At 44.0% G+C, this 13,705-nt stretch overlaps 1 protein-coding gene across 2 annotated transcripts in view; it reads left to right on the top strand.

The window, feature by feature from the left end:
• LOC133412371 (interaptin-like) overlaps positions 1-13,705 on the top strand; it is a 79,153-nt gene that overhangs the window by 16,677 nt on the left and 48,771 nt on the right. The gene's annotated exons all lie outside the window — the stretch shown is intronic.

Genomic DNA, 13,705 nt, shown 5'->3' with positions numbered 1-13,705 from the left:
TTACACATGGTCACAATACGCAACCTTATCCGTTGACGTCGCGGCGACCTGTCGGAGAGTTGTCATTGATATGTCACACTTCATGGATAAAAAAAGCAGACATGCTCCAATTCTCATTTTGGTATCATAGGGCCAAACCGTTGGTCATGGATTATGTGACACAACAAGTTTTGTCATTCCCGACAAACTATTTCGGGCCCGATGAGGGAAATCTCCCACGATAGCAAATCAGGCTAATATCGGGGCTAAAATCTGAGTTATTTGATTGATTCCCCCCCAACCCCCATCCCTACGTCCATGCCTTGCCAAACAATGAATTTAGGATGTTTGCCAAACACTGGAATAACGCAGGGGATGAGGAATGGTTGGCTTGCGAGAAATGGCAGTACTAAGTGAGAGTAGTGTGGCGACTGTGGATTCTGGAGGAAAAGTGAGGACAAGCTTGCTCAAGTCTAGAGTCAAGCGAACTAATATTGGAAGTCAGAACGTTAATAGCTGACATGATCTCTCGGACAAAGTGATGTTCACAAGCAAGCTTTTTGTGGCTTGATAAAGCCTGAAAAACCTGTTCAGTGTTTGCGGGATCCATTGCTGAGATATTGTGTCAGGGTTGCGTAAAATGCGAGTGGTTGGACCCCAAAGCAAACACAAACAAGCTAAACAAGTTTACAGTGTTTATTAAACAAAAAGCAAGCGTGCAAGCGTGAAAAAACTACAAATAACCGAAGGCAACTGTGACAAAATGTTGACATGGAAAAAACTACGAAATAAGAGAACGAGACCAAAGATAAATAAGGAAACAGAAAACTCAAAACCTATAAAGTCTGAGAAACAAACGAGAACAAAGAAACAGTCGTACTTAGAAAACGGAAGACAAATTGCAACAAAACGAACGCTGGAGAGGATGAAAGAGTAACACACTGGCAAGCGCAATGGGAACTACCAAGGACAATATCTCGGCATCTTTCTCCTGTCTCTCTTGCTTCTAAATACCCTGATGTTGATAATCAGCAGCAGGTGCAATACAGGAGAGTCCGCCCTCCACCACACTCCATGGAACTGCAACACATAGAAAAAAAACAGACCCAAGCAATACAAAACAGGATGTGAGAAAATGCCAGAATAATAACAAAATGGTGACCCACAAGCGGGAGACGTTAACCAGGGACGTGTATCTTCAAGGGAGGGGCAGGATGAAAGGGTAAAAGGGAGTTGTTAGCTGTTTGATGTAAAAGCACGGTTTATGCTGTATGTGGAGAGTAAAGTGACATGACTGCTTCTCACCTCCTCATCCTGTTATTTACCGTATCTCCACATGAAGGCGTTTTTCATGACTTTCTTCAAATTCAGAAGTTTACAAACAGTAAGATTACGATGCCTTTAAACTATTTGGGAAAACCCAGATGATGATGTCATTTCTTTGGGAGTTTCTGATAGGTATATTGACAATATTTGAGTTATTTATAGACACACCTGTGGATGTATTTGAACTCGGTATACCTGAAACACAAGGATTATTTGTGTAAAATGATGGGAAAATCAAAAGAAATCAAAGAAGTCCTCAAAAACAGAATTGTGGACTTGCACAAGTCCGGTTCATTCTTGGGTGCAATTTTCAGACGCCTGAAGGTTCCACGTTCATCTGTTAATAATTAGACGCAAGTATAAACAATATGGGAATATCCAGCAATCATACCGCTCAGGAAGGAGACGACAGGTTCTGTGTTCCAGAGATGAACGTGCTTTGGTCTGAAAAGTGCATATAAACCTTAGAACAAAATCAAAAGCCCTTGTGAGGATGCTGGCTGCAACTGGTACGTGTGTCATTATCCACAGTGAAATAAGTACTGTAATAACATGGGCTAAAAGGCCACTCTGCCAGGTAGAAACCATTACTCCAAAAGAAATATAAAAAAAACAGATTACAGATTGCAAATACACACAGGGACAAAGACCTTAATTTGGGGCGACATGTCCTGTGGTCTGACGAAACTAAAATTGAACTGCTTGACCGTGGTGAGCATCTTAACGTTTGGAGGAAAAAGAGGGAAGCAAGCCTGAGAACATCGTCCCAACTTTGAAATATGAGGGTGGCAGCAATTATTTTGTGTGGTTGTTTTGCTTCAGGAGGGAGTGGTGCACTTCACAAAATAGATCGCATCATGAGGAGAGAGCATTATGTTGAAAAACTGAAGCAACGTCTCAAGAAATCAGCCAGGAAATTAAAGCTTGTGCGCAAATGGGTCTTCTAAATGGGCAATGATGCCAAGTGTACTGCCAAACTGGTTACAAAGTGGCATAAGGATAACAATGTTAATATTTTGGAGAGGTCATCTCAAAGCCCTGATCTCAGTCCTATTGAAAATTTATGGGCATACCTGAAAAGGCATGCGTGAGCAAGGTAGCCTACAAACTTGGCTCAGTTACACAAGTTCTGTCAGGAAATCATACAGTTTAAAGGTAGTACTAAATGATACGAGGGCTTCCTCAAGTCCTCCTTGAAGTGCTGCAGTGTCAATCAAGAGTCCTCGAAGTCCACAGCACAAGATCGCTCGACCTGGCGGGCCTCAGTGGCCTCTGGGGTGCATGCCTACGAAGCGAGGAGGAACAGCATAAACACCAGCAGAGAAAAAGAGCATACGTCACCTCTCAGCCGGTTTTATCTCCAGCCATCCAGTGTCCTCATTGCCAACTTCCAACTTCGCACACAAACAGTCACTATGAGTGAGACAAGAAGTCATGGTTGTCTTCACCTGAGAAGGATGTAAAAAGAGAGTGCAACAAATGCCATTTTTATTGATCCATCTTTTCCATGGTTTTGGTAAGTGTAGGACGCTAAAAGCAGAGCAAAGTAAAACAAATTTATTGAGTCTATAGCGCATTTCATACACAAGGTAACAATGTAAAACAAAGAGAAAAATAAAACAGTGTACAGTGCAAGAAATATCATTGAAAAGTGGAAATGCTCTAAAAAGCATGATGAAAAAAGATTTTTTAACTTGGACTTCAAAACATTCACACTTGGGGCTGACGTCACTTCTGTTGGCAACTTTTTCCATTTGTGTGCGGCATAATAGCTAAATGCTGCTTCACCATGTTTGCTTTGGACTCTTGTGCTCCACTATTGACTTGAGTCTGTAGATCTCAGAGCCCGACTGAGTTAATATTCCATGAGTATTTATTTCATGTATTCAGGACCTAAACCATTTAGTGATTTATAGACTTGTAGCAGAACTTTAAAATCTATTCCAAAGCTGACCGGGAGCCAGTGTATAGACTTTAGAATTGGAGTAATATGCTCTGACCTCTTTGTTGTGGTCAGAACCCGAGCTGCAGCATTCTGAATGAGCTGCAGCTGTTTAATGCTCTTTTGGGGTAGTCCAGACAGAAGAACATTACAATGGTCAAATGTACTTGAGATAAAAGCATGGATGAGCTTCTCCTGGTCTGCTTGGCACATGGATGCCTTCACTCTGGATATGTTCTTCAGATGGTAGAAGGCCGTTTTGGTAATTGATTTTATATGACAGTTGAAAGGCGGCACGGTGGGCGACTGGTTAGAGCGTCAGCCTCACAGTTCTGAGGACCCGGGTTCAATCCCCGGCCCCGACTGTGTGGAGTTTGCATGTTCTCCCCGTGCCTGCGTGGGTTTTCTCCGGGCACTCTGGTTTCCTCCCACATCCCAAAAAAACATGCATTAATTGGAGACTCTAAATTGCCCCTAGGCATGACTGTGAGTGCGAATGGTTGTCTGTTTGTATGTGCCCTGCGATTGGCTGGCAACCAGTTCAGGGTGTACCCCGCCTCCTGCCCGATGACAGCTGGGATAGGCTCCAGCACGCCCGCGACCCTAGTGAGGATAAGTGGCTCAGAAAATGGATGGATGGATAGATGGATGGATGGATGACAGTTGAAAGTCAGGTCGGAATCTATCAGAACAACAAGGTTTCGGACTTGGTCTTTGTTTTTTAAAGAGAGTGACACCAGGTATTTACTAACAGCAATACTCTTTGCTTTATTGCCAAAAACAATTATCTCAGTTTTGTTGCGGTTTAATTGAAGAAAATCTTGGCTCATCCAGTTATTTATCTTTTTTAGACAGTGACACAACACTTCAATTGAACTATAGTCATCTGGAGACACTGCTAGATATAACTGTGTGTCATCTGCATAGCTATGATAGCCAAAATGAAAGTTCTGAAGAATTTGACCCAAGGGTAGCATATACAGGCTGAACAGGAGGGGTCCAAGAACTGACCCTTGAGAGACCCCATAGGTCATTACCATTCGATGAGATTGAACACTTCTAGTGGTTACAAAATAACTCCTTTCCTCCAGGTAGGACCTGAATCATTTAAACACTTCCATTTAGTCCTACCCACGTTTTCAACCTGTTCAGCAGTATATTATGATATTCCGTATCAAAAGCCACACTGAGGTCCAACAAGACCAGAATTGACACCTTTCCCGAGTCAGTATTCATTATATCATTTAGCACTTTGATAGGAACAGATTCTTTACTGTGATGAGTTCAGAAACCTGATTGAAATTTGTCAAAAAGCCCATTTAAGTTCAAGAAATTGCTGAGTTGATTAAAAATATAAATAACTTTCTCAACAATCTTGGCTATAAAAGGGAGATTTGAGATGGGTCTATAGCTGGCTAACATGGAAGTCCCGTGTTCTATTTTTTAGAAGCGGCTTAATGGTAGCTACTTTAAGAGCTTTGGGAAACTCGCCTGACTGAAGTGAGTGAATTAATTTGCTGCAAATCATCTGGCACAGGGTTAGCAATAGCTTTGAAAAAGTCAGATGGTATTGAGTCAAGACAGCTCGTTGATGGTTTCAGCTGCTGAACCGTTTTCTCTACAGTTTTTTGTTCAACTGTATCAAATTCGGACATGGTAATAGTTTTTCCTGGGTGGCTTCAGATGTAGTATCATTTTGTCATTTTGCTGATTTGTGCTGATATTTAATCTGATGGATTGTATTTTTTCCACTAAAATAAGCAAATTCATTGCATTTATCTGCTGTTAGGAGTTCTGGAGCTATCTGATTCGGGGATGGGGGTGGGGTGAGCTTGTCAACCACAGCAAACAGTGCGAGTATTGTTGAAGTTCTTACTGAAGATTTCAGAAAGGTGTTGCTGTCTAGCCCTGACTAACTCTTGGTTAAAATTACAAAGACTGTCTGTAGAGGTCATAGTCAATTTGGAGTTTAGTTTTTCTCCACTTACGTTCTGCTTTCCTACACTTCTTTTTAGAGGTCTTTACCATCATTGTGCCGCTCCACGGTCTTCTAGGTCACCTCAAGATTGTCTTAGTTTTAATAGGAGTGACAGCATTCATGGCATTTGAGATTTTCCAGGTGAAATTATCCAAAGGTTCATCAACTGTCTCAGCATTCACAGTTTGTGGCACAGCAATGGTCTCTTTGTGGCGGTACTCTCATTCACCTTTTCTTAAGAGACAGAGGTTGTCTGAACCTTTGGGAGAATCTGTTATTCAAAGAATACACAGAAATGGTCAGAAATAGCTATGTTCTTCATGTCAACAGATAGAGTTTCAACATAGTTAGAGATGACAGGTCTAAGATGTGACCTTGAGTGTGGGTTCAACTCTTAATATGATGAGAGTGGTCAAATGTGTCCGGTATAGCAGAGAGTTCTTTCCATGTTATTGTCAACGTGAATGTTAGTCTCCCGTTATGACAAATAATTGACAGGAGTTCTAAAAAATACTCCATAAATTTTCCATTGTATCTTGGAGGTCTATAAATTATTTTCCATCCATCCATCCATTTTCCGAGCCGCTTCTCCTTACTAGGGTCGGGATGTGCTGGAGCCTATCCCAGCTATCATCGGGCAGCAGGCGGGGTACACCCTGAACTGGTTGCCAGCCAATCGCAGGGCACATAAAAAAACAACCATTTGCACTCACATTCACACCTACGGGCAACATAGAGTCTTCAATCCATCTACCACGGATGTTTTTGGTATGTGGGAGGAAAGAGGAGTGCCTGGAGAAAACTCACGCAGGCATGGGGAGAATATGCAAACTCCACACAGGTGAGGCTGGGATTTGAACCCCGGTCCTCAGAACTGTGACGCAGTTGTGCTAATCAGTCGTCCACCGTGCCGCCGCAGTAAAATATGTTGGCAGCCAATAACTTGACCCCTTGTCTATTTATACCGTTTGCCTTGTAAAGATGTCTGCACTCCCAAAAAACGCAGAAATCGTCAATGAAGCTCACGGATAGCTCAGTACACACTTCTTTGAGTCACTTATTTAATTGACTGAGCCTACTGAAACGTTCATCTCCAAATTGTACCATTGAGCGAGGTCAATCTAAATTGTACTTTCGTTGGGAGATAAGTGAAATCTCGCTTTAGTACCACTGATTGATGCTTAACAACAACCAGGGCCCCTGTGTATAATGACAGATTTCACAGTTGGGTGCTGATTAGTGATTGACAGGATTTTTGTCGAGATATCAGACACCATATCATTTGTAAAACACAGCACTTTGCTGTTCTTCTCACTGCAAAAACGTTTCACATCCTTGACAGCTCCATCACCAACTATTAACGTTTGGGGTGCCTTTTTTTTCCATCCATCTTCTACCGCTTATCTGAGGTCGGATCGCAGGGGCAGTAGCTTTAGCAGGGACGTCCAGACTTCCCTTTCCCAGGCACTTCATCCATCTCTTCTGGGGGGATCCCGAGGCGTACCCAGGCCAGCCGAAGGATGTAGTCTCTCCAGCGTGTCCTGGGTCGTCCCCGGGGTCTCCTCCCGGTGGGACGTGCCCGGAACACCTCACCGGGGAGGCGTCCGGGAGGCATCCGAATCAGATGCCCCAGCCACCTCATCTGGCTCGTATCGATGTGAAGGAGCAACGGCTCTACTCTGAGATCCTCCCGGATAACCGAGCTTCACACCCTATCTGTAAGGGATAGCCCGGACACCCTACGGAGGAAACTCATTTCGGCCGCTTGTATCCGGGATCTCGTTCTTTCGGTCACGACCCACAGCTCGTGACCATAGGTGAAGGTAGGAACGTAGATGGACCGGTAAATCGAGAGCTTCGCCTTTCGGCTTAGCTCCTTCTTTACCACAACAGATCGATACAAAGTCTGCTTCACTGCAGACGCTGCACCAATCCACCTGTCGATCTCCCGTTCCATTCTTCCCTCACTCGTGAACAAGACCCCAAGATAATTGAACTCCTCCACTTGGGGCAGGATCTCATCCCCGACCTGGAGAGGGCACGCCACCCTTTTCCGACTGAGGACCATTTTTTTTTTTTTTTTTTTCTCTTGTATAATTTAGTTTCATACCTTTCAGTGGTGGTTGGAGATGAGCATACTTGACCAGGGTCTTGTAAAAGTGGCTCAAACCTATTTGTAAGTCTGATGTCAACGTTTTGCATTGACTTGCGTCCTCTTTTTTTGCCCTTTGCTGTCGCGACCGGCCACGGCTGTTCTCTTGGGGTTGAAGAAGCATTCAACGCAGACCAACTGGATTCCTCGGTAATCTGCTGGTGTTCTGTCCTCCCTTTTAGATGTTCAAAATTTTTAGGTTTTGCTCCCAGTAAATTCCAGGGAGAACATCGGATGATCCATTACCGTTTCCACAGTCCACATCCGCCAGCTTTGTGGAGCTAAGTGGCTGTCTGTTAGCATGCTTCTGCTCAACATTTTGAGAGATCGGTAGAGGGGTTTCATTCCCCGAATGTCCTTTTACATCAACATACACTTGTAGACGGTGGATTTTCATTTCCAGGACCACCATCTTCTGTCGCAGTTTGTGATAGTCTTCAGTGGAAAAGAGAGGTATCTTGTTGCTGGTCGAGTTGCTACTAGCAGGCTTGAGCTAATTAGCAAGCCACGCTTATGTAATGGTAAGGAGGCATAAACAACTTTGGAATATAGCAACAACTGACTGTATCTACCAATAAAAAAATACAGTCACACAGGTTTACAAATATCCTGGAGTCTGTGCTTCTAATTTCTTTGGAAGAAGAAAAACAAGCCTATCAGCAAGAAAAATGTAAACAGAGGCGAAGCAAGTAGAGCGAGCAGAAAAGCGTCTGCACTGTACGAGAGCGTCCTCAACTCTCACAGGAGCAGTTTGCAGCAGAGTGTGCATAGGAATGAAAATCACCAACTCTGAATCTGAGACAATAGTACTCTGTCAGAAAAAAGTGGAGTGCTCTCTCCAGGTCAGGGATAAGGTCCTGCCCAAGTGGAGAGGTTCAAGTATCTTGGGTCTTGTTCACGTGATGGAAGAATGGAGAAGATGGACGGGTGGAATAGTGCAGCCTCTGCAATGATGTGCACTCTGTCATAGGAAATGAGGAATTAAGCCGAAAGGGGAAGGACTTGATTGCTAGGCTCCCACCCTGACCTATAGTCACTTACTGTGGGTCGCAAAGCCAAAAGATCAAGATCACTGATAAAAATGGCCGAAATAAGTGCCCTGGCTTTCCCTTCGAGATGGGGTGAGAGGCTCGTCATCCGGGAGGGGCTCAGAGTAGAGCCACTGCTGCTCCGCATCGAGAGAAGCCAATTGATGTGTCTTGAGCATCAGGTCTTTCTGGATGCCCCCCTGGTGAGGCATGCCGGGCACGTCCTACGGGGAGGAGGCCCCTGGGATGATCCAGGACACGCTGGAGAGACTATAAGGGCTTTCATACCATACTCGTTTTACGCAGCGTTAACCATGGGGTAGGGCCCAGGGAGGACTGCTGCTCAAGCTTAACGTATTTGTGGTCGGTTGCAAAGCTAACCCATCCCCCCCTTGTTTGGACATTAAGTTGGCTGCAGCTAGGCAATATGGATTCGTGACCTTGACCTGTCTGATCTGCAACTACAGGAACCGTTTGTTTGAGGTTATTGCTGCCCAAGAAGTTCAAGGGTTCACTCTTTCCTTCCTGTCCTGTGAATGTATATTTTCAATAAAAATATGAAAACAAAAAATTTGTGTCGTGTTTGTTTAAGCAGACTGTTCATTCTTGTGATTTAGATGAGCAGACAGCATTGACCTATTTATACAGAAATTTAAGAAATTCCAAAGGCTTCACATACCTTTTCTTCCCACTGTACCCCAGTAAGCCACATGTCATCAATACATCCACACCTCCAAAGGCCTTATGTACAGTGGGTACGGAAAGTATTCAGACCCCCTTAAATTTTTCACTCTTTGTTATATTGCAGCCATTTGCTAAAATCCATCCATCCATCCATTTTCTTTATGGCTTATCCTCACTAGGGTCGCGGGCTGCTGGAGCCTATCCAAGCTATCCTTGGGTGGGAAGTGGGGTACACCCTGAACCGGTCACCAGCCAATCGCAGGGCACATAGAAACAAACAACCATTCGCACTCACATTCACACGCCTGTTTTTGGGATGTGGGAGGAAACCGGAGTGCCCGGAGATCCCACCCAGGCACGTGCAGAACATGCAAACTCCACACAGGCGGGGCCGGGATTTGAACCCCGGTCCCCAGACCTGTGAGGCAGATGTCCTTACCAGTCGTCCACTGTGCCGGCTTTGCTAAAATCATTTGTTCATTTTTTTCCTCATTAATGTAGACACAGCACTCCATATTGACAGAAAAAAAACAGAATTGTGGACATTTTTGCAGATTTATTAAAAAAGAAAAACTGAAATATCACACAGCCATAAGTATTCAGAACCTTTGCTCAGTATTTAGTAGACGCACCCTTTTGAGCTAATACAGCCATGAGTCTGATTGGGAATGATGCAACAAGTTTTTCACACCTGGATTTTTGGTGATTCTCTGCCATTCCTCCTTGCAGATCCTCACCAGTTCTGTTAGGTTTGATGGTGGACAACCATTTTCAGGTCTCTCCAGAGATGCTCAATTGTGTTTAAGTCAGGGCTCTGGGTGGGCCATTCAAGAACAGTCACGGAGTTGTTCTGAAGCCTCTCCGTCGTTATTTTAGCTGTGTGCTTAGGGTCATTGTCTTGTTGGAAGGTGAACCTTCGGCCCGGTCTGAGGTCCTGAGCACTGTGGAAAAGGTTTTCGTCCAGGATATCCCTGTACTTGGCCGCATTCATCTTTCCTTCGATTGCAACCAGTCGTCCTGTCCCTGCAGCTGAAAAACACCCCCACCACTATGCTTCAGTGTCGTCTCATCAGACTAGAGAATCTTATTTCTCACCATCTTGGAGTCATTCAGGTGTTTTATAGCAAAACCCCATACGGGCTTTCATCTGTCTTCCACTGAGGAGAGGCTTCCGTCGGGCCACTCTGCCATAAAGCCCCGACTGGTGGAGGGCTGTAGTGATGGTTGACTTTCTAGAACTTTCTCCCATCTCCCGACTGCATCTCTGGAGCTCAGCCACAGTGATCTTTGGCTTCTTCCTTTCCTCTCTCACCAAAGCTCTTCTCCCCCGATTGCTGAGTTTGGCCAGACGGTCAGCTCTAGGGAGGGTTCTGGTAATCCCTAACGTCTTCCATTTAAGGATTATGGAGGCCGCTAGGCTCTGAGGAACCTTAAGTGTGGCAGAATTTTTTTTGTAACCTTGGCCAGATCTGTGCCTTGCCACAATTCTGTCTCTGAGCTCTTCAGTCAGTTCCTTTGATCTCAGGATTCTCAGTTGCTCTGACATGCACTGTGAGCCGTAAGGTCTTATATAGACAGGTGTTTGGCTTTCCTTATCAAGTCCAATCAGTATAATCGAGCACATCTGGACTCCAATGAAGGTGTAGAACCATCTCAAGGATGATCAGAAGAAATGGACAGCACCCGAGTTAAATATATGAGTGTCACAGCAAAGGGTCTGAATACTTATGTCTGTGTGATATTTCAGTTTTTCTTCATAAATCTGCAAAAATTTCAACAATTCCGATTTTTACCTGTCAATATGCGGTGCTGTGTGTACATTAATGAGGGAAAAAAGGAACTTAAATTATTTGAGCAAATGGCTGCCATACAGGGTCACTGAAAAGTAACTCCCTATTTTAAAATACTTACAATTTATTCATATGTTGTAATATACAGTGTTCCCTCGTGTTTCGCGGTCAATGGGGACCAGAACCCCAGGTGAAAAAAAGGTGAAAAACCACGAAGTAGGATTTGCCCCCCCCCTCCCCGGAATTTTCATGTATGTGTATGTGGGTACCAGAATGTTTAAAATATGTAAATATTATATACCTTACATATTTGAGACAAAGATTACAACAGTACACGTATTTACTTAAATCTTTTACTCCTTTTGCAGTAATTAACATTCATCAACGTTGCCTTCTGAGAGAGGAGAAGAGGGTTGCGTTGGTGGCGGAGTAGAGGTTCTTACTTGACTCGTAGAGGCTTTAGGTTCACTCGGAGACTCTTCTGCTGGAGGCGCTGATGGTGTAGCTGGGGTTTTACCTTGGAGAAAAACATGGTGATGAGTAGTTGTTGTCTTTGTTTTTTCTTTTGCTTCAAAATTCCCCTGTACAAGGACATAACCCTGTCTCTTATTACGTGGAGTTACCACACGTTTCGCTTCCTTATTGAAGCAGTTTTTCGGATGTTTGCTTCCTCTTTCTTGATGTACCGCACTGGAGATTCATAACTTCTGCCTTCTTTGATCAAATCTAAAAGTTTCACTTTTTCACTGATGGTCATCATCTTCTTCCTCTTGGGCGCTCCGGAGGAAGCTTTCACAGGGGCACAGCGCTGACGCAGCATTGTAAGGGCTGAACTAATCAAAAAAGTTATCGCTTAAACAAAAAAGGTTATCACGAACACAACACTAAGATACAGCATGCGAGACAGTCAACAGCGTGGACGAGACTGGCGAGACACAACAAGGGAAGATGCTGGGTGAGGCTGCGATGATGCGCAGCCAATCAGCTCACGGGATAAAACCACTCGTGCTCTCATTGATCGACCAATGATGTGTCACACTCTCTCGTGCATCAACATGAAACAACGCGTCTTTCCGCAATATGGCTGCTGGTATGGCTGTATTTTTTCATTTTTATTTTTCGATGAATTTTTTTTTTTTGATGAATATTTTTGGAAAAACCCGCGAAGCACTGAAGCCGCAAAACGTGAAGCGTGAACTGGAGAGGGAACACTGTATTTCTCAATTATTATTTTTTTCCATGATGTAAGGAGCAAGTCTATTTTACCAAACCAACAACTTTGGAAGAACTTGAAGGGCGAATACGAGAAGTTATGTCTTCCATCCCACAAGAGTTCCTTGTGAAATCAGTTAATGTGGTTCCCAGGTGGCTTGAGAAACTGGTGGCTAATGCTGGCGCCCATATTGAATTTGAAATAAAACTCCATGCAATACACTTTCTTCTCATGTTCATTTCTCGTCAGAATTATAGTTCAGAAATAAATTACAAGTACTTAAAAATAGGGAGTTACTTTTCAATCACCTGGTATAACAAAGAGTGAACAATTTAAGGGGGTCTGAATACTTTTCGTACCCACTGTAGTCACTTTCATATTCATACAGGATAAATTAGGATGATGTGAAGCATAATAATGCTCCATGAATGACGTGGTGGGTGGAGTATATTGGTGAAGACTGTCCGTCAGCATTGACCATCAAACTGTCCTAACATCTCTCCAGATGATCAGATCTGTTTCAAAATTAATAGGAGGGTTAAACTTTATATGAGACCACCCTCATGTTGAAAATGACTCCAGTAGCACAGTCACCATCCCGCGCCAGCAATGGTAGATGTTTATAACCTTATAACTACTATCCAGAAGCTCCAATCAGGACTACATTTTATATGGCACATTAAGACACAGGCAGCACCTGCCCTCCCTCGTTCACATTGGGGATGTTCAGTACTGCTTTTTTTCCCCCCATAACGATACCAGTATGAGTATCCACTCTTGAGTACACACTGATACTGAGTACCAATACCCTTTAGCACTTTTGATACATACAATTTCACTTAACCCAATGACATCATTGTGAACAAAGACCTTTCTTTCTGATGCACAGGAGGATTCGCTGATGTGTCAAACCACTGCAGTCAAGTGCTCACTACTGCCTTAAGTATCTGTGGGTGGTATCGGGAGCCTTCACGAGTACCCGATACCTTGAAATATAGCCGGTATCGGCCCAATACCGATACCTGCTATTGGTACTCGCCCATCACTAGTTCACATTGTTCATATTGACCACATTAGCGTCGTATAAGTGTATTATTACTTCTTTCCAGAAGCACTGATCAGCACTACATTTTAAAATGGTGGGTGAGAACACCAGCCAGCATGCCTCCATAGCTACATTGACTCCAGTAGCACCCCTAGTGTTAGAAGTGTAGATGCTTACAACTACTGACCAGAAGCTCTTATAACGAGCAAAATGTGTATGGTGGATGAGGACACCAGCTAGCAGCCGCCTTAATGCGGTCATTGAATCTAGTTGTGCCCCTTGTGGTTACCGGATATAAACATATACTGCAACTACTGTCTCGAAGCGCTGATCTGCACCGGAATTTTAAAGCCACCGCCTGCTCTCACGTTGACATTGTTGGATGAGGATACAAGTATGTTGACACTGACTCCAGTGGCGCCTCCTACTGGTATAAATGTATTATAGCTGTTTATGCTACATGCTCTGAGTCCTCGCTCCTGCGCACCCAGCACACTTCGTGCTCCCGAGTACAGCGCATTTTTGGAATTTGCATCCCCCTGACGTGGTGGTGTGGCGGGCCATTCAT

The sequence above is a fragment of the Phycodurus eques genome, chromosome 14 (genome assembly GCF_024500275.1).
Source record: "Phycodurus eques isolate BA_2022a chromosome 14, UOR_Pequ_1.1, whole genome shotgun sequence".
Lineage (NCBI taxonomy): Eukaryota > Metazoa > Chordata > Actinopteri > Syngnathiformes > Syngnathidae > Phycodurus > Phycodurus eques.
The sequence above is the reverse complement of the archived record's forward strand: the minus strand, read 5'-3'. Positions and strand labels throughout refer to the sequence as shown.